The 25,774-nt window shown below is 39.5% G+C and overlaps 1 long non-coding RNA gene across 1 annotated transcript; it reads right to left on the minus strand.

The window, feature by feature from the left end:
* Positions 1-18,549: 18,549 nt before the first annotated feature.
* LOC117733752 lies at positions 18,550-21,952 on the minus strand. Its single transcript, XR_004609767.1, has 3 exons — positions 21,864-21,952; positions 19,839-19,978; positions 18,550-19,507 (listed from the first exon to the last, which is right to left on the minus strand). It is a non-coding gene; the product is annotated as an uncharacterized LOC117733752 (long non-coding RNA).
* Between the last annotated feature and the right edge of the window lie 3,822 nt (positions 21,953-25,774).

Here is a 25,774-nt window from a genome sequence, read left to right on the forward strand (position 1 = left end):
TCTGATTTATGACTACAGCATGCAGCCCTTGTGTATTTAAACCAGCAGGTGGCAGTATGACATCACTTGCCACAACACCGTCACTCAAACCCAGGGAGCCAGTTCAGAGCAAACTACACGTGAGAGCATTTTAGAGCCCCTTTCCTCAAAGGTTCCTAGAAAGGGGTTCAATGTGATTTCCATCCTCCTCGTTGATTTGAGTTTCGAAGAAAATCATGAAATTAAACATAGAAATGGTAGAAACATCTTCAGTTCAAGCGGTTCCTTCCTAAAAGAATTGACTGGAAACGGACATATAACCATATTTTAAAATGTTTACGTTGAATGAGAGAGAGAAATGTATTATGATCTATTTCCTAATCAACCTGATATAATAATAACATTTTGTTTGTGGCTGTGGTGGAAACACTGACTTGGTACATTTAATACAGTTTTGAGCTCCTTATATTTAACTTGAGTATTTCCATTCCATGATCATATATACTTCTACTCAATTCAATTCAGTTTATTTTATATAGCCCAATATCACAAATTACAAATGATCCTCAGAGGGCTTTACAATCTGTACACATACGACATCCCTGACCTTTGACCTCACATCGGATCAGGAAAAACTCCCCAAAAATAACCTTTGACAGGGAAAAAAGGGAAGAAACCTTCAGGAGAGCAACAGAGGAGGATCCCTCTCCCCGGATGGACAGAAGAATAGATGTCATGTGTACAGAATGAACAGCAATTACAAAGTTACATAAACACATTACATGAATATGACAATGTATGAATGGAACTCCAATCCATGAAACAGAAGGAGGTAGAGAGGAGGGGGGGAGAGGCATCAGCATCAGACACCTCCAGGTCCAATGGACCCTATGAGACGTGAAGTCACAAAGACTCCGGGGAGGAAGCAGAGTTAATAAGGTGCAATGGAGAGATGTCAATTCATCCATAAGGAGAGAGAGAAGAGGAGATAGGTGCTCAGTGTATCCTAAAACATCCCCCAGCAGCCTATAGCAGCATATCAAGGGGCTGGACCAGGGCAAACCTGATTCAGCCCTAACTATAAGCACTATCAAACAGGAAAGTCTTAAGTCTATTCTTAAATGAGGTGACTGTGTCTGCCTCCCGGACTGAAAGTGGAAGCTGGTTCCATAAAAGAGGAGCTTGATAACTGAAGGCTCTTGCTCCCATCCTACTTTTTAGGACTCTAGGAACCACAAGTAGCCCCGCATTTAGTGAACGCAGCTCTCTAGTGGGGCAATATGGTACTACAAGCTCCTTAAGATATGATGGTGCATCACCAATCAAGGCTTTGTAGGTGAGGAGAAGAATTTTAAATGTGATTCTTGATTTTACAGGGAGCCAGTGCAGAGCAGCTAATACAGGAGTCATGTGATCTCTTTTCTTAGTTTTTGTGAGTACACGAGCTGCAGCATTCTGGATCAACTGGAGGGATTTAAGAGACTTATTAGAGCAGCCTGATAATAAGGAGTTGCAGTAATCTAGTCTGGAAGTAACAAACGCGTGAACCAGCTGTTCTGCATCTTTTTGGGACAAGATGTGTCTGATTTTTGAAATGTTACGTAGATGAAAAAATGCAATCCTTGAGATTTGCTTAACGTGGGAGTTAAAGGACAAGTCTCGGTCAAAGATAACTAGAGATTCTTTGGTGTTGGATGCCAGGGCAATGCCATCTACAGAAACCACATCACCAGATAATTGATCTCTGAGGTGTTCAGGGCCCAGTAAAATAACTTCAGTTTTGTCTGAGTTTAACATCAGGAAGTTGCAGGTCATCCATGTTTTTATGTCTTAAGACATTCTTGAATTTTAGCGAGCTGGTTGGTCTCCTCTGGTTTGATCGATAGATATAATTGAGTATCCAAAGGAAGCATATATAAGGTACATAAAATTGGTCCAAGCACAGAACCTTGTGGAACTCCGTGATTAACGTTGGTGGTCATTGAGGCTTCATCGTTTACAAATACAAATTGAGATCGATCTGATAAATAGGATTTAAACCAACTTAGTGCGGTACCTGAAATGCCAATCGACTGATCCAGTCTCTGTAATAGGATGTCATGATCAATGGTGTCGAACGCAGCACTAAGGTCTAATAATACCAGTACGGAGATGAGTCCTTTATCAGCACTAAGGTTTAACAAGACCAGTACAGAGATGAGTCCTTTATCAGCACTAAGGTTTAACAAGACCAGTACGGAGATGAGTCCTTTATCAGCACTAAGGTCTAATAATACCAGTACAGAGATGAGTCCTTTATCTGATGCAATTAGGAGGTCATTTGTAATTTTCTCCAGTGCTGTCTCTGTGCTGTGGTGCTTTCTAAATCCTGACTGAAACTCCTCAAATAAACTATTCTGATGTAGAAAGTCACACAACTGATTTGCGACTACTTTCTCAAGGATCTTAGAGAGGAAGGGAATGTTAGAGATTGGTCTGTAGTTAGCCAACACCTCTGGATTAAGAGTGGTCTTCTTCAGGAGAGGTTTAATTACAGCTACTTTGAAGGAATGTGGTACATGGCCTGTTAGCAAAGACACATTAACAATATCCAACAGAGAGGTGCCAATTAAAGGCAACACGTCTTTAAGCAGCCTCGTTGGGATGGGGTCAAAGAGACAGGTAGACGGTTTAGAAGTAGAAACCGTTGAGGACAATTGGTCTAGGTTAATGGGAGAAAAGCTATCCAAATATACACCAGGGCATACAGCCGTTTCCAAGGCCACTCCTCTTGAGGACAGATCGGCACTGGATGAGGGCAAGAGAGCATCAATCTTGCCTCTAATAGTTAAAATCTTTTCATTGAAGAAGTTCATGAAGTCATTACTACTGAGGTCTATAGGAATACACGGCTCCACAGAGCTGTGACTCTCTGTCAGCCTGGCTACAGTGCTAAAGAGAACCCTGGGGTTGTTCTTATTTTTCTCTATTACTGATGAGTAATGCCAGAGCATTACGGAGAGCCTTTTTATATGTTTTAAGGCTGTCTCGCCAAACTAAGTGTGATTCTTCCAGATTGGTGGAACGCCATATGCTTTAAAGCTTTCGTGAAGTTTGCTTTATGTCGCGGGTCTGAGGGTTCTACCAGGGAGCAAACCTCCTTTGCCTCACTGTCTTTTTCTTCAGTGCGGCTATCAAGTCTAGTGTCATTCTCAGTGAGCCTGTAGCACTATCGACAATATGATCAATCTGGGACGGACTAAAGTTAGCACAGGAGTCCTCCGTCCGACGGTGTACACTCTGGGAGTATAAAGTAAAAAGTTATGAGGTAATGGTCTGACAGAAGAGGGTTCTGTGGGAAGACCTCCAAATGTTTAATGTCAATGCCACATGCAAGAACAAGGTGGAGGGTGTGGCCAAAGCAGTGAGTGGGTTTCTGTACTCTCTGACAGAAACCAATCGAGTCCAACAATGAACTCAAGTTCATATCTGAGCTGTATTGAACAGCTTGTTACTTTGTCAATTGATATTTCTCATCCAAAACACATGACCGCCTTAAATTAAGATGTATTGCTTCCCTGCAACAATCTTCTTATCAAGTCAATTTAGTCTATAATTGACTCCAAACCCCATATCCTTTAAATATCTGAAAAAGTGAAAATATTTCAGCGTGTTCACAATTTTCCTTATTTTTCCTGTTCATTCTTGTGCAGCGACATATCTCAGTGTTAATTCGGAGTAAAAACAGGTTGAAATACACAGATTTATTCACCAGTTTTACAAAACTAAGGAATCAGTTATAACTGTTTAAGTTTGGGGCTACATTTTTCTGACAATACTTTTGTACGTTTACTTATGTTAGATTTTTATTGCAGCACTTTGACTTGATTTTACATTGTTGTATTATAACGTTCACTAAAGTAAAGCCTCTCTGTACAGTTAACCCACTCCTGCTCTTGTATCATCAGTGGAGCAGAGTGAGGATTAACATTTGTGAGTATTAGACAAAATAATAATATTAAATCTGAGTTTTTTTACGAAATTAAGACTGTGAGGGTCTGTAAGAAAGCTCAGAAAGATATGGACTCACACATTTTCACATGATTTTCACATATTCCATTCATTTTTCACTTGGCTTTCGTTGGATTTCTTAAATCATCAGTTATTTCTGATGAAGAATTTGTAAGTTTGACTTTGGTTTAATACTCGTTTCTTTCTTTTTTTACATTTCTTTTGGGGGCTTTTCACCACAGCTAAAACACATATATACAGAAATGAAAAACAAGTACAAATAACAACAGCAAAAGAAAGAAGAAGAAAAAATAAGAAAAAATAATAATTTGTCTCTGAATCAAGCCCATATTATCTTTTCATAGAGATCAGTGTGTATGTCGGTCAATTTCTAACAGTAGATGTCAATAGAGAAATGGCAGAGTTATAAAGGTTAAGGAGCCTCAACAGACAGGACAACTGAGTAAGAATTTGGAAAGATGAGATCTCAGCACATGGTTAGTAATACATTTAGACATAAAGCACGTCGTCATCAGCGTAAGAAGAGGCAGACGTTTGACAATATGGCACAAGCAGCACCCAGAAACTGTTTATTAACTTTCAAGGGGTTTATGACAAATATCACATTGGTCATTTTAGGAATGAGAACAATATCATATTAATCTTAGAACACTGACGCACTTAAAGTCCAACTTTGAGTGTCTTTAATAGTGGTCAGAGGGAGAGTGTCATTCCATCAAGGCAAAATAAGAGAAAGTCATGCCACTCACCTCGCTGTGTGTCACCATGATGTGTTTTGCAGTGTCTTTAATGATTAAAATGAATTCATGTAATTGCAGCATTCGGGTGTGTGCTGTCAACCCTGTCATGATATGTTCTGTTATCAAAAAGACTGTAGTGTTCAATCTGAGTTTCAGTGACCCGATGAAATGTCTTCAATAAGTGGGCTTTCATTGGTCTCCAGCTCCCTCCTTCCCATTCATATCTTCACAAAGAACCTCATTCACACACATACGGGAACATTTGGGGATCAGAATACACTGTGATGACTTGGATCCGTTACATTACAAGCTTTTTCACGGCACTCACTCAGTTTAGGCTCTCATGTCATTTTTCTTCAGGACTGACAGAATGTTATATGATTTAATGCTTTGATCAGTAGATGCTTAGATGTAACACAGATATATGATCCTGTTAATACTCATCCTGCTAATGTGATCCTTTAAACACAGGTTTGATTTGTTCATTTTAAATGAAGTTATCTTGAATAAGAGTGTGCTTTTATTTTAAAATCAAGCTATTTGATGAGCAGCGATCATATGATTGTGTGATTGACCGCAGTGGCAATGACATTTTTACAGGGATTTTAAGGAACCCCCTTAAATATATTACAACTAGAAAATTAGCAGTTTCAACTATAAATTGTATGTCAAGCGTCCAGCAAAATTGGTTGAGTAATTATTCCAACTTTCTACAAATGATGACAATTTGTACATTTGAGTTTTTCAATGAGAAATCCCCAAATGTCATTATAGCTACGTTTAATTGTATATGTGTACATATATATATATTAGTTCACAGTATCCCTAACTATATTTGAGACACTTTTATAATTAACTGATCTGATTTTATTGTAGGTCTATAGCGTTTTATCATGTAAAGCTCTTTTTCTCTTTATTGTGAAATGTTATGTTGATGCACATCAACACATTTAGGATATTTCTAAAAAAGAAACTTAACTGAATAAATAGGACTTGCTGATGACAGTTAAAGATGTCGGTGCTGACGGTTCCGTTAGCTGCATGCGTAGAACAAGGCCCAAGAGCTAGCCTTCTGCTAAGCTAACGTCACGAATCAGAGACACAAAGAATACTGAATATGGAACAATGGATGACACTGTAGACTTTTTAAAGCTTGGGAGTTTAATCTTATGGGCCTGTTTTATTATCCTGTTCTTTTAGTTATGTTGTATGTTGCTTACCTTTCTGTGCCTTTCATTATTGTTTCTACTTTAAGGACAACCATTAGGTTATTATTATTATAATACTAATAATAATTAGGTTTGGTTTATCATAAGCACAGTTATCTTTGTCACAAAGACATTGAAAACCTTTAAGTGCATTAATTCATATAATGCAAACATTGTACCAAATGTACCAAATGGATCTCGTGCAGACTGGAGATGTTATTCAAGCGCTCGGCATCATCATGGTGTCCACTTTTACTCCTGTGAAAAATTGCTCCATGAATAGGCACTTCAGACAGCTATTTAGCAAAAGAAATGCATCTTGCATGGTTGATCTGTGATGCTTGATCAACAAAATGGCAACATTGATCCCGGAGGTGGCTCTCAGCCTCATGAAGGTCCCATGCTCTGCTGGCCTGTGAGCCCGTCTTGTTCTTGCAGTAATCGCCTGTGAAAAAACAAGTTAGCGATGCTCTCGTCAGAGCCATAACACGCCAGCAAACAGTAAAAAATATCCCACCATAAGAAATTAGCTATGTTTCCACTGGCGTCTTTAACTTTTGGACTTTATTTTTGTATTTGTCACTGGGCAGAGTATGACTGATGTGTATCTCTTCTCTTCAGTAATGCTATCCACTTGATGTCATTGGTCAGAACCTCAGTGTTCAGAATGATCCAGTGCTTTTGCTGGGAGCCTTCAGGGCCTGATGGGATGTGATCTGTGATTCCTGACCCCCATGGAGACACTACATGTGGACTCACAGTTTCAACTCTGAAACCCAAAGCCCATGCAATCTCGCCATTTTTACACCATGTCTCTGTATCTGATGCCCACTCGTCTTAATTACTGAGGTTTGGCCCCCGCGCCCCTCCCCCCCCACACTAACACTACTGGAAGAAGTATGTTGAATTTGAAATTGGATTAGCGTTTAAGATCACGTTTGGGTTTCACTTGTTTAGTGAGAGCTTCATGCTTTCTGATGCAGAGGCAAAGGGGTAGTTCAGCGGCATAATGCGGATTGAGTATGGAATATTCTGTCAAGCATTGTGACATGGATACAAGGAGGAGAAGAAAAGAAGAGGTTGGAGCTGAACAAGCCCAAAACTGTGGAGATGACAGTGGACTTCAGGAGGAGCCCCCCAACACTTCTCGAGGCCTTGACTCGAGGAGGGTCCCTGTGTCACAATCACATCTTTATTATTTCAGTTCTGCACTGATGTGTTGCTTATTCCTGAATAAATGCATTTAGTCAAATGAACAGACAGGAGACCATGTGGTCCACCAGCATAAGAAGAGCAGACACACTGAGTTAAGGGGGGCCAACAGCTCATTGAGCCATGATAGTGGCATTTACCAGTAATTAAAATCCTGCTACATTTAAAAGGAAATACATGCAAATAATATACATTTTAGTTTAATTAGTATGAACCAGTGCTTTTAGGTCCCACATTTCCCCTGAGTGATGTTGCGGAAATATAAATATATAGCAGCATTCATTTTTTTCTTAAACAACATGCACAGAACCACATCCTAAAATGGATTTGACAGAAAAACGGGTATATTTTAAGTGTATTTATTGTTATTGTTTTAATGTTTTTTCAAAGACACCATGTGGTTTGGAGCAGACGTTTTGCTGTTTGGTGAACTGGGGCATTGTGGGGCATCAGACGGTCACTTCATGGATCGGTCACTAAGATCGATTAAGTGAAACCAATTGACACACTGCGTGGTAAATGGGGGCTGCTACTTTCATGTGGCTCACACAGACTCTTTTCTTTTTGGCATTTGTGAAGGCGAGTCTGATGTAACTGATTAATACAAAAACAAGCAACCAGCCTATCACATGATGTGGAGAATGCATGTCAGCAGAGGATGTGGGGACAGATGAAACTGAAATGTTTCAGCTGCATTCTGCTCGGACACTTTGTTGAAGCACCTGAGGCCACGTAAAGTCAACTGAAAGGTGATTATTTATATTCTAGAGGCCTACACATTATCCAGCATATAATTCCAACATATAATTAGAAGAATTTAAAAATTATATAATTTCTTGTATTTATTTTCCTGTCAATTGTCTGTCAATCCCTCAGATTACCATCTCTATTTGAATCTTGTTTCCCACAACTGAATATAATAAAGTCTATTAAATCAGTTGCTATTCAAGCTCTATGTAAAGCATTAGGATAAAGAATGGCCTATTGAAGAACATCACACTATTATTAAGGGACACAAGCAATGAGACTTATTCACTTTAAAATGATTAACCATATCAGACTTCTTAAAAAAGGATTTAGACTCAAGCTGAGATAATAATTGCCAGAGCAGCCATAATAATATCTCTGTGTGTTCAGAAGATTATAATTACACATCCAAATTCAAGCAGTCTGCAAGGTACCACCTGCCCATGAGGAGTAACTAACATTCATACACTGATGGGAGGAGCTAACATGCAAGGTACCACCTGTCCATCAGGACTAACTAACATTCATACACTGATGGGAGGAGCTACCATGCAAGGTACCACCTGTCCATCAGGACTAACTAACATTCATACACTGATGGGAGGAGCTACCATGTAAGGTACCACCTGTCCATCAGGACTAACTAACATTCACACACTGATGGGAGGAGCTACCATACAAGGTGCCACCTGTACATCAGGACTAACTAACATTCACACACTGATGGGAGGAGCTACCATACAAGGTGCCACCTGTACATCAGGACTAACTAACATTCACACACTGATGGGAGGAGCTACCATACAAGGTGCCACCTGTACATCAGGACTAACTAACATTCACACACTGATGGGAGGAGCTACCATGCAAGGTACCACCTGTCCATCAGGACTAACTAACATTGATACACTGATGGGAGGAGCTAACATGCAAGGTACCACCTGTCCATCAGGACTAACTAACATTCATACACTCATGGGAGGAGCTACCATGCAAGGTACCACCTGTCCATCAGGACTAACTAACATTCACACACTGATGGGAGGAGCTACCATACAAGGTGCCACCTGTACATCAGGACTAACTAACATTCACACACTGATGGGAGGAGCTACCATGCAAGGTACCACCTGTCCATCAGGACTAACTAACATTCACACAATGATGGGCCTATATTTACACCCTGTATTGACACCCTGTATTATACTCCCGGAGTGTACACCGTTAGTCAAAAGTTTCTACACCAGATGTCTAACTGACAGTGCTGTAGTTAAATTTAAAGAAGCGATTCCTTCTGCATTTGATTCAATACCACGTCTCAATGTGACGGAGGACTCCTGTGCTAACTTTAGTCCGTCCCAGATTGATCATATTGTCGATAGTGCTACAGGCTCACTGAGAATGACACTAGACTTGATAGCCCCACTTAAGAAAAAGACAGTGAGGCAAAGGAGGTTTGCTCCCTGGTAGAACCCTCAGACCCAAAAACTAAAGCAAACTTCACGAAAGCTTGAAAGCATATGGTGTTCCACCAATCTGGAAGAATCACGCTTAGTTTGGAGAGATAGTCTTAAAACATATAAAAAGGCTCTCCGTAATGCCAGAGCAGCCTATTACTCATCAGTAATAGAGAAAAATAAGAACAACCCCAGGGTTCTCTTTAGCACTGTAGCCAGGCTGACAGAGAGTCACAGCTCTGTGGAGCCGTGTATTCCTATAGACCTCAGTAGTAATGACTTCATGAACTTCTTTAATAAAAAGATTTGAACTATTAGAGGCAAGATTGATGATCTCTTGCCCTCATCCAGTGCCGATCTGTCATCAAGTGGCGTTGCCTTGGAAACGGCTGTATGCCCTGGTGTATATTTGGATAGCTTTTCTCCCATTAACCTAGACCAATTGTCCTCAACGGTTTCTACTTCTAAACCGTCTACCTGTCTCTTGGACCCCATCCCAACGAGGCTGCTTAAAGACATGTTGCCTTTAATTGGCACCTCTCTGTTGGGTATTGTTAATGTGTCTTTGCTAACAGGCCATGTACCACATTCCTTCAAAGTAGCTGTAATTAAACCTCTCCTGAAAAAGACCACTCTTAATCCAGAGGTGTTGGCTAACTACAGACCGATCTCTAACCTTCCCTTCCTCTCTAAGATCCTTGAGAAAGTAGTCGCAAATCAGTTGTGTGACTTTATTTGAGGAGTTTCAGTCAGGATTTAGAAAACACCACAGCCCAGAGACAGCACTGGTGAAAATTACAAATTACCTCTAATTGCATCAGATAAAGGACTCATCTCCGTACTGGTATTATTAGACCTTAGTGCTGATAAAGGACTCATCTCCGTACTGGTATTATTAGACCTTAGTGCTGCATTCGACACCATTGATCATGACATCCTATTACAGAGACTGGATCAGTCGATTGGCATTTCAGGTACCGCACTAAGTTGGTTTAAATCCTATTTATCAGATCGATCTCAATTTGTATTTGTAAACGATGAAGCCTCAATGACCACCAACGTTAATCACGGAGTTCCACAAGGTTCTGTGCTTGGACCAATTTTATGTACCTTATATATGCTTCCTTTGGGCAACATTATCAGGAAACACTCCATAAACTTCTTGTCCCAAAAAGATGCAGAAAAGCTGGTTCACGCGTTTGTTACTTCCAGACTAGATTACTCCAACTCCTTATTATCAGGCTGCTCTAATAAGTCTCTTAAATCCCTCCAGTTGATCCAGAATGCTGCAGCTCGTGTACAAACAAAAACTAAGAAAGGAGATCACTTTACTCCAGTATTAGCTGCTCTGCACTGGCTTCCTGTAAAATCAAGAATCACATTTAAAATTCTTCTCCTCACCTATAAAGCCTTGATTGGTGATGCACCATCATATCTTAAGGAGCTTGTAGTACCATATTGCCCCACTAGAGAGCTGCGCTCACTAAATGCGGGGCTACTTGTGGTTCCTAGAGTCCTAAAAAGTAGGATGGGAGCCAGAGCCTTCAGTTATCAAGCTCCTCTTTTATGGAACCAGCTTCCACTTTCAGTCCAGGAGGCAGACACAGTCACCTCATTCAAGAATATACTTAAGACTTTCCTGTTTGATAGTGCTTATAGTTAGGGCTGAATCAGGTTTGCCCTGGTCCAGCCCCTTGATATGCTGCTATAGGCTTATAGGCTGCTGGGGGATGTTTTAGGATACACTGAGCACCTATCTCATCTTCTCTCTCTCCTTATGGATGAATTGACATCTCTCCATTGCACCTTATTAAGTCTGCTTCCTCCCCGGAGTCTTTGTGACTTCACGTCTCATAGGGTCCATTGGACCTGGTGGTGTCTGATGCCTGGTGAGCCGGCCTCCCGCGTTGGCCCTGCCCCCCTCCCCCTTCCTCTCTACCTCCTTCTGTTTCATGGATTGGAGTTCCATTCATACATTGTCATATTCATGTAATGTGTTTATGTAACTTTGTAATGCTGTTCATTCTGTACACATGACATCTATTGCTTCTGTCCATCCGGGGAGAGGGATCCTCCTCTGTTGCTCTCCTGAAGGTTTCTTCACTTTTTTCCCTGTCAAAGGTTATTTTTGGGGAGTTTTTCCTGATCCGATGTGAGGTCAAAGGTCAGGGATGTCGTATGTATACAGATTGTAAAGCCCTCTGAGTCCAATTTGTAATTTGTGATATTGGGCTATACAAAATAAACTGAATTAAACTGAATATAGAGTGTAAATACCGAGTGTAAATACAGGGTGTCAATACAGGGTGTCAATACAGGCTGTCAATACAGGGTGTATACAGGGTGTAAATACAAGGTGTATACAGTGTGTAAATACAGGGTGTCAATACAGGGTGTCAATACAGGCTGTCAATACAGGGTGTATACAGGGTGTAAATACAGGGTGTCAATACAGGGTGTCAATACAGGGTGTCAATATAGGGTGTTAATACAGGCTGTCAATACAGGCTGTCAATACAGGCTGTCAATACAGGCTGTCAATACAGGGTGTCAATACAGGCTGTCAATACAGGGTGTAAATATAGGCTGTCAATACAGGGTGTATACAGGGTGTACATACAGGGTGTAAATACAGTGTGTATACAATGGACGCACAACGACATTGTGAAGACAGACATTGTGGATTTATGGACAGTGGGATAGTGTAAACCTTCTTGTATACAGTCTATAACCTTTTAATCATTTCGAACATCATCATCATCAAGGTGGGATGGGTTAACGAAGTCGAAACCACAGTGGATGGAAAGGAACGACATGGTGGACATTACAGAGGAGCCACTGTGGGATTTTCTACCATTTTAGAAACAACGTGTGGACTAGTATTGAATATCCAGCAATCGGTGCAAACATGGCTATTGATTAGTCTAAACCATACAGTCTGTGGTCTGAAAGAAAGGTGATAAGGTGGACAAACGGACATTACAAGAGCACCCGATAGACACTGTGAACGCAGTAACATTTTAAATATGTCAATAATGGCGAACGTTAATTTCGAGTCACAGCGCAAGCTCAACGGTACCTAAACGTGCAACTTCAGGTATACCGAACTCAAGCTCAGAAGCTTACTAACTATAGCTTGCTAACTATTTACCGCTTTGACTTTACTCCGGCTTGGCAAAGGTAACGTTGCTAAATCTGTATGATCTGTCACATTTCATAGAGTTAGATATTAAGCCAACTCTTTCCTCTCTTATTGAGTGGAGAGTTAGCTCGCTAGCAAAGCTAATGTAAACTTTAGAAGGGTGAGGTTGTGTTCACTCACCGCTACCTGTTGTCCCTATTTAGCAATACAGTTCAGTTCTTTCTCTCTGGTTTTTCTTTCCCTCAGCAGAGACAAAGTGAGTTGTCAAGGAGTTAGCTGAACGGGTGTGTGATACTGTGGTTAACGGTTTTCAAAGGTTACACTTGTTTTAGTTGTGGTGTATCTTAATATAGGCTAACTTTACATGATCAAGAGTTAAACACAAACAATGCACATAGTAGGCCCTATACATGCTGTATAATAGGTTTAGAAATCCCCTGATCCCCTCTCTAGTGTACATGTGTATAGGAAGGCCTCCTTTTGCAGCAGAATACATGTTATCCATTGAGATTAGCCACATCCCTGTCTTCAATGAAGCCATTGTGTTGTTGTTTGAGTCCTACTACTGCCTGAACGTCTCTTTCCCAGCAGACCAAGGAGCAAGATTGGAGTTATTGTAAAGGTAAAAAGCAATGTGTCAATTTCATCCATCATAACTGTGGCAGCGGGGTGTGGCTAGGCTCAGCTGCAGAGTGGGTGGAGCGTGGGGGGGGGGGGGGGGGGGGGGGGTGGTTCAGGGAACAGTGTCATGATGTGTAAATGAGCCTCAGCTGGGATCAATTGTGTTTTGTGTTCCATATAAGAACAGGAGTAGCTGGAGAGGAGAGAGAGCGGGTAGCGGAGACCCGGATCGGTCGCTACCAGAAGTGTGACAAATAAGTAAATAAAAACTGTTACTGCCCTCACAATTGTGTGTGTTGCCCTCTTTGGTGCTTGCCCGAGACTCAAACCTGTTACAATAACATGTAATGAATGACTTAAAAATGAAAATGACACCTCTATAATCTAATGCAATCAAAATTAAAGCTACAAGCAGCGATGTGCGGGTCCTCGTTCCTCCTCCACGTCGCGGGTACTGACTGGACGCCGGCTCAAGCGGCCCGAGAATGTCTGCGACCGTCGGAGTAAGCGTCTGTGAGTTAGACGTTTTTTCCTGCACGGAGCGATGCTGGAAATTATACTGTACTGCAAACAGTCCACCACTTGCTGTATCCACCGTATGGCCCAAGACAACATGCGTCAACATAATACATTTGAAGGGGATCTGATCAATTCCCTTCATCAGGAGTTCAGTAATGTATAGTGGCTTGAAATACACAAGAATTACTGGAAAAAGGTCTCTAGAACACATAGCCAGATTTTGGAATGAATCGGGTTTAAACTCTAGGAGGAGTTCGCAGTTTTACAATGTCCAAAAAAGTGAAAAAACGCCAAAAAAGGCTAAAAATTGCGATATTGAGCAATTTACTGTAGCGCCCCCTAATATTCAAATATTATGAAAAAAATAGGGAACGTTAAGGGACTCAATGTGGACATATGCTAGCCATTTGGAATGGATAGGCCAAGTAATTTGGAAGTTATGTGTCATTGTGAAAGCAATGAGATATCAACAATCTTTTCACAACATTTGATGACATTGAACCAATAATGAAGCACAGAAATTTTCGTATCAATCGGACCAAGCGTTTAGGAAAAATTGGAAAAAACGTGTTTTTTACAAAATTCAAAATGGCGGAAAATCTAAGTAGGCGCATTTTATGGCCCCCCCATTGACTCTTTTGTAGAGCAGGTCCAAGTGGACATGTGTACCAAATTTCAAGTCAATCTGTGATTGTTAGCAAAAACCGTGGGCTTTTTGCCACAAGGGGGCGCTATAGAGAACATTTTTTATACTAAAAATGCGAGACCTCCAAATTATCACATTTTTCGCCAGTCCTGATATGCATGTCAAATTTAAGAGCGTTTGAGATATGATAAAGGCCCCAAAAACGATTTCATTGCTAGAGAATAATAATAATCTTTACAAAAACAATAGGTTCCTCTAGGACGAAGTCGTCACGAGGACCCTAGTAAAGCAGCTTTGCAAAAGACCATCCCGCTATCAGACTGTCAGAGAGGTGTGGATTCAACCTTGTGGTAATGTATAACTAGATAACATGCAATAAGGTGATACTTATTGTTATTCTGTATTTACACTTGGTATTTACACTTGGTATTTACACCCTGTATTGACACCCTGTATTTACACCCTGTATTGACACCCTGTATTTACACTCTGTATTTACACCCTGTATTGACACCCTGTATTTACACCCTGTATCTACACCCTGTATTAACACCCTGTATTTACACCCTGTATTAACACCCTGTATTTACGCCCTGTATTAACACCCTGTATTAACACCCTGTATTTACGCCCTGTATTAACACCCTGTATTTACACCCTGTATTGACACCTTGTATTTACACCCTGTATTTAAACCCTGTATTTACACCCTGTATTGACACCCTGTATTTACACCCTGTATTGACAATCTGTATTTACACCCTGTATTTAAACCCTGTATTTACACCCTGTATTGACACCCTGTATTTACACCCTGTATTGACACTCTGTATTTACACCCTGTATTCAAACCCTGTATTTACACCCTGCATTTACACCCTGTATTGACACCTTGTATTTACACCCTGTATTTACACCCTGTATTGACACCTTGTATTTACACCCTGTATTTACACCCTGTATTGACACCCTGCATTTACACCCTGTATTGACACCCTGTATTGACACCCTGTATTTACACCCTGTATTGACACCTTGTATTTACACCCTGTATTGACAACCTGTATTTACACCCTGTATTGACACCCTCTATTTACACCCTGTATTGACACCCTGTATTGACAACCTGTATTTACACCCTGTATTGACACCCTGTATTGACACCCTGTATTTACACCCTGTATCTACACCCTGTATTGACACCCTGTATTTACACCCTGTATTGACACCTTGTATTTACACCCTGTATTTACACCCTGTATTGACACCTTGTATTTACACCCTGTATTGACACCCTGTATTTACACCCTGTATTGACACCCTCTATTGACACCCTGTATATACACCCTGTATTGACACCCTGTATTTACACCCTGCATTTACACCCTGTATTGACACCCTGTATTTACACCCTGTATTGACACCCTGTATTGACACCTTGTATTTACACCCTGTATTTACACCCTGTATTGACACCTTGTAATTACACCCTGTATTGACACCCTGTATTGACACCCTGTATTTACACCCTGTATTGACACTTTGTGTTTACACCCTGTATTTAAACCCTGTATTGACACCTTGTAATTACACCCTGTATTTACACCCTGTATTGACACCTTGTAATTACACCCTGTATTTACACCCTGTATTGGACACCCTGTATTTACACCCTGTATTTACACCCTGTATTGACACCCTGTATTTACACCCTGTATTAACACCCTGTATTGACAACCTGTATTTACACCCTGTATTGACACCCTGTATTGACACCCTGTATTTACACCCTGTATTGACACCCTGTATTGACACCCTGTATTGACACCCTGTATTTACAGCCTGTATCTACACCCTGTATTAACACCCTGTATTGACAACCTGTATTTACACCTTGTATTTACACCCTGTATTGACACCCTGTATTTACACCCTGTATTTACACCCTGTATTGACACCTTGTAATTACACCCTGTATTTACACCCTGTATTGACACCTTGTAATTACACCCTGTATTTACACCCTGTATTGGACACCCTGTATTTACACCCTGTATTTACACCCTGTATTGACACCCTGTATTTACACCCTGTATTGACACCCTGTATTGACAACCTGTATTTACACCCTGTATTGACACCCTGTATTGACACCCTGTATTTACACCCTGTATTGACACCCTGTATTGACACCCTGTATTTACACCCTGTATCTACACCCTGTATTAACACCCTGTATTGACAACCTGTATTTACACCTTGTATTTACACCCTGTATTGACACCCTGTATTGACACCCTGTATTTACACCCTGTATCTACACCCTGTATTAACACCCTGTATTTACACCCTGTATTGACACCTTGTATTTACACCCTGTATTTACACCCTGTATTGACACCTTGTATTTACACCCTGTATTTACACCCTGTATTGACACCTTGTAATTACACCCTGTATTGACACCCTGTATTGACACCCTGTATTTACACCCTGTATTGACACTTTGTGTTTACACCCTGTATTTACACCCTGTATTGACACCCTGTATTTACACCCTGTATTGACACCTTGTATTTACACCCTGTATTGACACCCTGTATTTACACCCTGTATTGATACCCTGTATTTACACCCTGCATTGACACCTTGTATTTACACCCTGTATTGACACCTTGTATTTACACCCTGTATTGACACCCTGGGCCTACGTGGCTCAACAAAGTCGATTAAATTTCCTATTAGCCATCTTAAATTAACACAATGATTGACATCAGGCTATCCCGGTTTCTCAAAGGCTGATCCGCCCTCAAACCATCTCGTTAATTCGAGCCAGACGTCAGTTTACAATATAATTGCGCGTGCACGTCCGACTTCAAAAGGGGGAAGTGTCGATCACAGAAAACATGATTTACTAACAGCACAAAGACAAATTAACTCAAAGGAAGATACTTTTTTTTCTCCGCTGAGGAGCAGGAGATGATCATGAACAAATATGAGGAATTCCAGACCATAATCATGGCAAAATCTAATCAATTCATTCACTTCACTCGCGCTTGAGAGGGGGCGTGGCTTATCTCCATGGAAACATTTATAACTTCCGCCATTCATCATGGATTAAAAAATAGCCACTATTTCTGCTTTATACTTGTTGTGGAAATCCCACAAACGTCGGAACATCTAATGCCCTCGTGTTTGGGTTCATAACATTAATATCATATATATTATTATAATATAGAGCTGCCAACTCTCACGGTTTCCCCGTGTGACATATGCATTTACATGTTTTCACACGCACTCACGCCACACAACCAATTTCTCACGGCAAAAAAAGTGGGAGGTCTGTCCCCGAGACGCGTTTGTTCCTTTTCAAACTCCCCGACGATAGGTGGCGCTAAGGAGCGCATCTGTAACCCTATTCGCTGCATAGACATCCTATTTATCCCAAAGAGTCCCGAAGTTAGCAACAGAAGAAGATTTTCAAAGAGACACTCTGGAGGAGCAGAGACTAAGGTATGTTAACTCTCTTAAACTTAGAGACTAAGGTATGTTAACTCTCTTAAACTTAGAGACTACGGTATGTTAACTCTCTTAAACTTAGAGACTAAGGTATGTTAACTCTCTTAAACTTAGAGACTACGGTATGTTAACTCTTAAACTTAGAGACTACGGTATGTTAACTCTCTTAAACTTAGAGACTAAGGTATGTTAACTCTCTTAAACTTAGAGACTACGGTACACTGAAAAAAATGATACTTTGGACTAACCTAAAAAAATCACTCTAATTTGTTACAAAGTAAATTTATTAGTTTTTCTCAAATTATATTTTTGATTTGGTTGAAACCAAAAATTTTGATTAAATATAAAGTAAATAAATTACATTCATACAAAGTAAAATTTTTATTTATTATAAAGTCAATTTTTTCACTTTGGTACAACTTAATTTTTTAATTTGGAAAAACCTAATATTTTGTATTACAAAGATTTTACTTTACACTAAAGTAATTAAAACACTCTAATTTTGTTACACCTAAATTTATTAGTTTTTCTCGAATTATATTTTTGATTTGGTTGAAACCTAACATTTTAATTAGATAAAAATCAAAATATTACTTTTGAAAAAGACAAAAAAATTACATTTACACAAAGTAAAATAATTAATTACAAACCAAGTTTTTTTTTACATTGAAACAACTTTATTTTTCAATTTGGAAAAACCTTATATTTTCTATTACATACAGGCAACGTTTTTACTTAGGACTAAAACTAATTTAAACACTAATTTGTTACAGGTTATTTTATTAATCTCAAGTTACATTTCTGTTTTAGTACAAACTATCATTGCAATTACACAATAATCAGACGTTTAATTTAGTCAAAAGTAAAAAAAGTTACATTGTGTAGAAGAATATATATTCTACAACTTAAAACTTTTACCATGGACAAAAGCAAAATTTGCTAGAGTATAAAACATTTTGTTACAATCAGTGTAATTTAGTTTACACTAAATAAAAACCAAAATATTGACAAAAGATCAACATAAATCAATCCACATGAACAATATGGTTACATCTCTTAAATTGCTAGTGTCCAATCTTGGAACAAGGGTTTGTGCATAATGAGTTATATCCTTTGTTATGCATAACAAACATGTATAACATGCATAACAAGGGTTAAACCCTTTGAACAAGGGTTTGTGCATAACCCACTGTAACAAAAACATTACCAGTGCTACTGAATTGTCGTGAATTTAGCATTTTTCACATTTTCAGTGTGCAGAATTAATACAAAATGAAAAATGTTCAAACAAAGTCTGTTTCTTTACCTTCCATTATCATGGAGTGTATTTGAATACAAGTTATATAACAGAACAAAAACACATGTTGTATCCAAATGTCTTTTCATTGGTCCAATATTTAGATTTTGAGACTCAGAGTGCACACTCTGCGCGTCATCTTTTTTGGTTCAATCTCCATGATTATTTTTTGCAGAGCATCAAAAGTGTATTTGAGGTTACTTAGGTAGCTCAAGTTTAGAGCATAAATGAGCCCAAATAACATAGCACATGCATGCGCTACCGATGGCAAATCATTAAGGACTTTCACACCATCGATAACAACTCCAATGTCGTGTGGTGGCTGGAGGCGATCCTCCTCCTCCCTGAAGACAAAAACTGCCATTTTGCACCTCTCAAGCTCGGACCAAGCTTCATCCTTTTGAACAACCTGATAAAAGACAAGACACTTATTAAAAAGGTTATTCTGATGTACCAATATAAAAAAAGACAATTCTCAAAATGAAATCTCAAACAAATCAATTGGAGCTCTAGTAATGCGAAAATGTAGCTCCATGTCTCAGCGGAGAACAATATATTTTGCTACACGTTAAGAGCGACAGCAGTTGTTGCGGCTATGAAAAATTCATATCATACAGGAAATTAAAACCGGTATACTAATGGTGCGTTCACCATTGTGAATGGTGCGTTAAGTTTACAAGGGCATCTCCAAAGTAACTGTCTTGGTACTGCAGTCTAAAATTCCCATTCAACTCACATACTTTTCTGACTTCATTCAACAGCTGCTCTATTGTCTCTGGAATTCCATCAGGCAGAATTAGCTTCCTGGTGTCATCAGAATTCAGAATCACTCGCAACTTGGCTGGTCTTTTCCCTGCCATGTCACCCCATCCAAAAGGATCTGTTAAAAACATGAATGAAAACAGTAATATTAGTGTCATAACATTGGCCATAACATCAAATTCATATTCACAAATTCATTAATATACAACCTTATGCATGAATGTATCTCTTCAGAGAGATGATGCGCTGTCCACCAACTATGTAGTGAGCCAACAAGCCATAGTTCTTTAGGACTAGATATGACCAAGCCATAAGCTCGATAATGTTCCAGGTACCAGGCATCCACTTTTTTGAGAGTGAGCAGTCCGTATTAAATAGTCAAACTCTTGCAAAAGTTCATCAACAGCCACTCTAAACACAAGATAAATATGTTCTAGCTTCAGTAAGAGAGAGGCAACTTTGATCTCAACATTATATGGCAAGTTGTTTAAATCCTGAACATTAAAACTAAGGTCACCTAAATCGTTTGTACTTAAATCATCTGACGGCTCAGTACCAACACTATCAATCTGGATACTGTCAGAATTATTACCTTCAACAGAAAGACTTAAACTTGACTCCTGTTTATCAAGTATTCCTGGCTTTAAGTCATTTACTGAACAACCCTTATGATTTCTGCTTCTGTGAGTTCGAAATGAACCATAAATATTTGTTTCGTATGAACACCCCTGAAAAACACAAACAACTGTTTCACTGTTTTTTAGATGCTGTGCTATATGTTGAAAATTGTCTTTTAAATTAGAAAGTTCACAGTAATTGCACAACAGACATTTAAATGTGGTCAGTTCAGTTTGTGAGGATCGCTGATGACATCTTGACAAGTGGCTCAAAAGTGCATTCCAGGTCTTGCAGGTACATGGACAGTTCAAATGGATGCACGGATAGGAATGTCTGTGTTCTAGCTTATAATGTTTAAGAAGCTCTGATCTTCGTGAAACAGAAGTACCACAGTCTTTACATTTCCACATTCATCGGAAGACTAGGAAAGTAGAAAAAAGGACCCGTTTACACAATTGCCTTGTAATACCAACAATGCAGCATGGTACATTTGCACCTTATGTTTGTTTTCAGTTACTTAGGGAAAAAAAATGTTCTTTCATTTTTTTGTTTAAGTAAATTTGACTAGAGTTATTATTATTAGTCTGATCACACCATCCTGAACATCTTCACATACTCTTCAATAATTAAAAAGTTGGAATAGGCAAAGAGGTTTATACAGTTTGAAACACAAAGAAAGTGATTTTATGTATGGCATGATTATCTACAATTCAGTCATGCAATGATTATATATAAAACTATAGTAAATGACTTAACATTGAATGTATGCATTTATTGTTTGGTGAAATCTATTCACATTACATTGGGTGGGTAACTTCTTGATTAGTTTTGACTAGGGTTGTCATAAGTTGTCCCCACACTGAGAAAGTAGGCTATAGTTGCCTGAACAGAAAAGCACATGGCTAATTATTATGCAGAATGACGTTGCTTACATGGCGGAAGAACATAGCGATTGCTGTGGCTCTGTAACCATGTGGGATGTGGATGCCAAGCAGCAGGCATTACGTTAACAGGTGTAAATGCGTTAACAGGCATTCGCTAACGCTAACGCAACATTAGCTAGCTGACGCTAACGTCGCAATAGCTAACGCGATGTTAGCTAGCTGGCGCTAACGCAATGTCAGCTAGCTGGCGCTAATGTTACATTAGCTAACGCTACGTTTGTTTCATCCTCCTTAAAAGTCAACATTCTTGCAAATGTTATTTAACCTAGCTGTCGTTCACTTTTCTTTTGTCCCAGAATATGTAAGTTAGCGCACGTTACAATAGCTAACGTTATCGAACACATGCGAAATATATACAGTTGTACATTCTGCCACTAACAATAAATATGCATGGAAAACGCATGTTCCCTTTAAACAACCCTTTAAATTTATAATTATTACCTTGTTTAAATGAGTTGACTTGAAGAACATCAGAAGTTCAGGCGAAGCGAGGTAATGGCGGATATCAGAAACCACAGAGAGCATCCAGGTGCAACGTCATATGGTCACGTGGTGGTCACGTGACATGTAAACCTCTGGTCTAAAGTGAAAATACGACTTTTACTGAAAGTATTGCTTTTAATTTTGTCTATAGGGAGTGCTTTTTGCTTTTAGGCAAAGTTAAAATAACATGTTTAAACCGGAAACCATGATTTTTGATTAGACCAAATTAATAAATGCACTTTACATGAATGACACAGTTGTTTCACTTTTTTCAGTGTATGTTAACTCTCTTAAACTTTAAATCTTGAAAGAAATGATTTGTTGTGTTTTGTGCGTGTGATTTTGTGTGGTGAATATAAACTCAGCTGTCATAACAAGCAGCAGGAGAGCACCTTGTTAACCTCTTGGTATACTGCATGCTCAAAACATCATAGCATTGTTTATTAAGGCTGCTCACATAGCATTTATCTTTTTATTTACAGGCCAAAGAAAAGGACCCTCTCAATCATTTTCCAAACAGCACTTTGAACAGGTAAGATGTATTCCAAAGAATTTAACATAAAGACAGGAAATGTGTGCAATAGAATTATTATTATGTTTTTGTAAATGAGGATAGTTATTGAAAACCATTTAAATTCTTTAAGGTAGCAAAGATACTAGTAGTAGTAAAAGACCTTTGCTAGGCCGAGGACAAAAGCAACATTTATTATATTATTAAAAAAACCAGCCACTGTCAGAACAGCCAGAACAATGTATAAAATCAACAGGGCAACAGACAGGACAGAGAGAGATATGAGCAGATATGAACAGATATGGACAGCTTCTGGGCTGGAATGGCAACAAGGAAACATAAGGTATACATTTTTTTTGGCAGGTGTGGCTTGACTACATCTGTTGCTTTTATTGATGCATGTCTGTCATACATGATGCAAACTATGCATATCTGAAGTGTGTTACAGTATACTTACAGTATTAATGAAAACAAAATATGGTATGTTTTTCCATTTTGTTCTTGGTTCATTTTCAATAGGTGACAGGAGCCAAAGAATTTCAGAGGCTTGTTGCCGTCTCCAAGCTGGTCCTGGTGTTGCCCCATTCAAATGCAGATGCTGAAAGGGTGTTTTCAGTTGTGGGACTAAATAAAACAAAGACCAGAAATAGCCTGGCATTGGATGGCACCCTGTCCTCCATCATGGCCATAAAGATGGCCGATCTGGAGCCCTGCTTCAGATGGGAGCCCCCCTCAGCGGTCATCAAGGCCTCCAAGAAGGCCACGGGCCAGTACAACCTTGCCCAAAAATCGTAAAAAATTCTGATCTCTGATGCCTCATTTTTTGTTATTTTATTTATGTGTTGAACCATTGTTTTGGTTAAAAAGGCTACTGTTTAAGCACTTTATTTGTTGCACTTTTTTGTTTCATAATAAACAATATTTCTCCTTAACTAATCTTGTGTCATTTTTTTCTTTTTTGCTCTTAAGAATAAAATTATTAACAATATAGGTTAGGTTTCAGTTAAGAATTAGTTGAATACCATTGTAATCAAAATGTCAATCAACCCACCTTGGTCAAATCTTAAACACAGGTCTATTAATTAGGCTATATTGTGGTACATAGACAGTCATTGAGGCACAACAATAGTTTTCTGGTTGAATGTTCAGCTCAAGTCTAGAAGGCCCTGCAAATCATGAGCAGATGGACATGAATCAGAATAAGTTCAGGTATTGCACATATTTAGCATAAACCCAAAGATCCACTAGAATGCATGAAATAACATCTACTTAAACCAAAATTTCCTGGAGGCGAACCACGATGTCTTTGCTTCACAGAATGTAACCAATGTTGTCCATCTCCAGCCGCCCCTATCAACGACTATGGGCCACACAAACCACCAGAATACAGGGTACAACATGGGTACAACGCCAAATGAATTCCAATTTCCTGATATTTGAGCCACCAACGTGTGTGGCTCCGTGCGCAGCAACATTTTGGTCACCCCTGACAAAATCTCACTCCAAGGTTTTTTGAAAAGTTGGCAGCTCTGTTATGTATATATTTATACATAACATCACCAGTAGGCTCACACAGCTCGGGGACTTTCACCGACTATATGTCTAGATAAGTGGATGAACATCTTCTTTATTCACAAATCACATCCATTCGTCTGTGCATTGACTTTCATGAATCTACTCGCAACGCAGCATCAGTGTTGGGAAAATGTATCGGCTCATTTTTAGTGCCTCATTCTTTAAATGTGCCTGCTGGTAGTCGGTGTAATGACATGCATCATCCAATGAGATCTAACATAACTATCTCAACTCTTTCAGAACAAGTAGATAATATCTATGTGTATATTCCTGTATGTGGAGATGACCATATAGAACTTTTATTGCATTTACTCGGACATGGCCAGAGAACGTAATGAACACATCCATGAGTTCCACCAAAACCACGGCATACAGCGACTTTCCCGATGTTCTGCATCGCCGACACTGTAGAACAATGTACCACACTGTAGAACAATGTACCACAATGTACCACACTGTAGAACAATGTACAACAGTATACCACACTGTACCACAATGTAGAACAATGTACAACACTGTACAACAATATACCACACTGTACCACAATGTAGAACAATGTACCACACTGTACAACAATATACCACACTGTACCACAATGAACCACAATGTACCTTACTGTACAACAATGTACAACACTGTAGAACAATGTACCACAATGTACCACACTGTACAACAATGTACAACACTGTACAACAATATACCACACTGTACCACAATGTACCACAATGTAGAACAATGTACCACACTGTACCACACTGTACCACAATGTACCACAATGTACCTTACTGTACAACACTGTACAACAATGTACCACACTGTACCACAATGTAGAACAATGTACCACAATGTACCTTACTGTACAACACTGTACAACAATATACCACAATGTACCACACTGTACCACAATGTACCACAATGTAGAACAATGTACCACAATGTACCACACTGTACAACAATGTACAACACTGTACAACAATGTACCACAAGGCTCTGCAAACAGTCTGTGAGACAGTCAATGCTGCGGCGTTTCGTGTTCAATGTAGGCTCCAGAAGGTCTTTAATAAATGAATCCTTGTGGGCAGAATCGATAGCGCTGGTACAGGAAGACGTCTTCACGTCATAAGAACTCTCTCCTATAAAACGTTAATATAACTAATATCACTCCTTCATCAATGAGGAAGTGAGCTGCCATGTCCTTCAGGGGGCGTGGCCAGTTTATCCAGCTAGACTGAATGAGCCTGCGCTGGAGCAGGTTCACATTGTTGGATGTGTTGCTATGGTGATTTTTCCAAACTTGCTTCGAGGAACCGAAAAGCCTCGCTTGTGTAATCTCATCCGCGAAATTATCCCGCTAAACACGTTAGCCAAGTACGAGAAATAGGGCCCTGTATTGACACCTTGTATTGACACCCTGTATTGACACCTTGTATTTACACCCTGTATTGACACCTTGTATTTACACCCTGTATTGACACCTTGTATTGACACCCTGTATTGACACCTTGTATTTACACCCTGTATACACCCTGTATTTACACCCTGTATACACCCTGTATTTACACCCTGTATACACCCTGTATTGACACCCTGTATTTACACCCTGTATTGACACCTTGTATTTACACCCTGTATACACCCTGTATTTACACCCTGTATACACCCTGTATTGACACCCTGTATTTACACCCTGTATTGACACCCTGTATTGACACCCTGTATTGACACCTTGTATTGACACCCTGTATTGACACCTTGTATTGACACCCTGTATTGACACCTTGTA

Source organism: Cyclopterus lumpus, chromosome 7, assembly GCF_009769545.1.
Source record: "Cyclopterus lumpus isolate fCycLum1 chromosome 7, fCycLum1.pri, whole genome shotgun sequence".
Taxonomy (NCBI): Eukaryota; Metazoa; Chordata; class Actinopteri; order Perciformes; family Cyclopteridae; genus Cyclopterus; species Cyclopterus lumpus.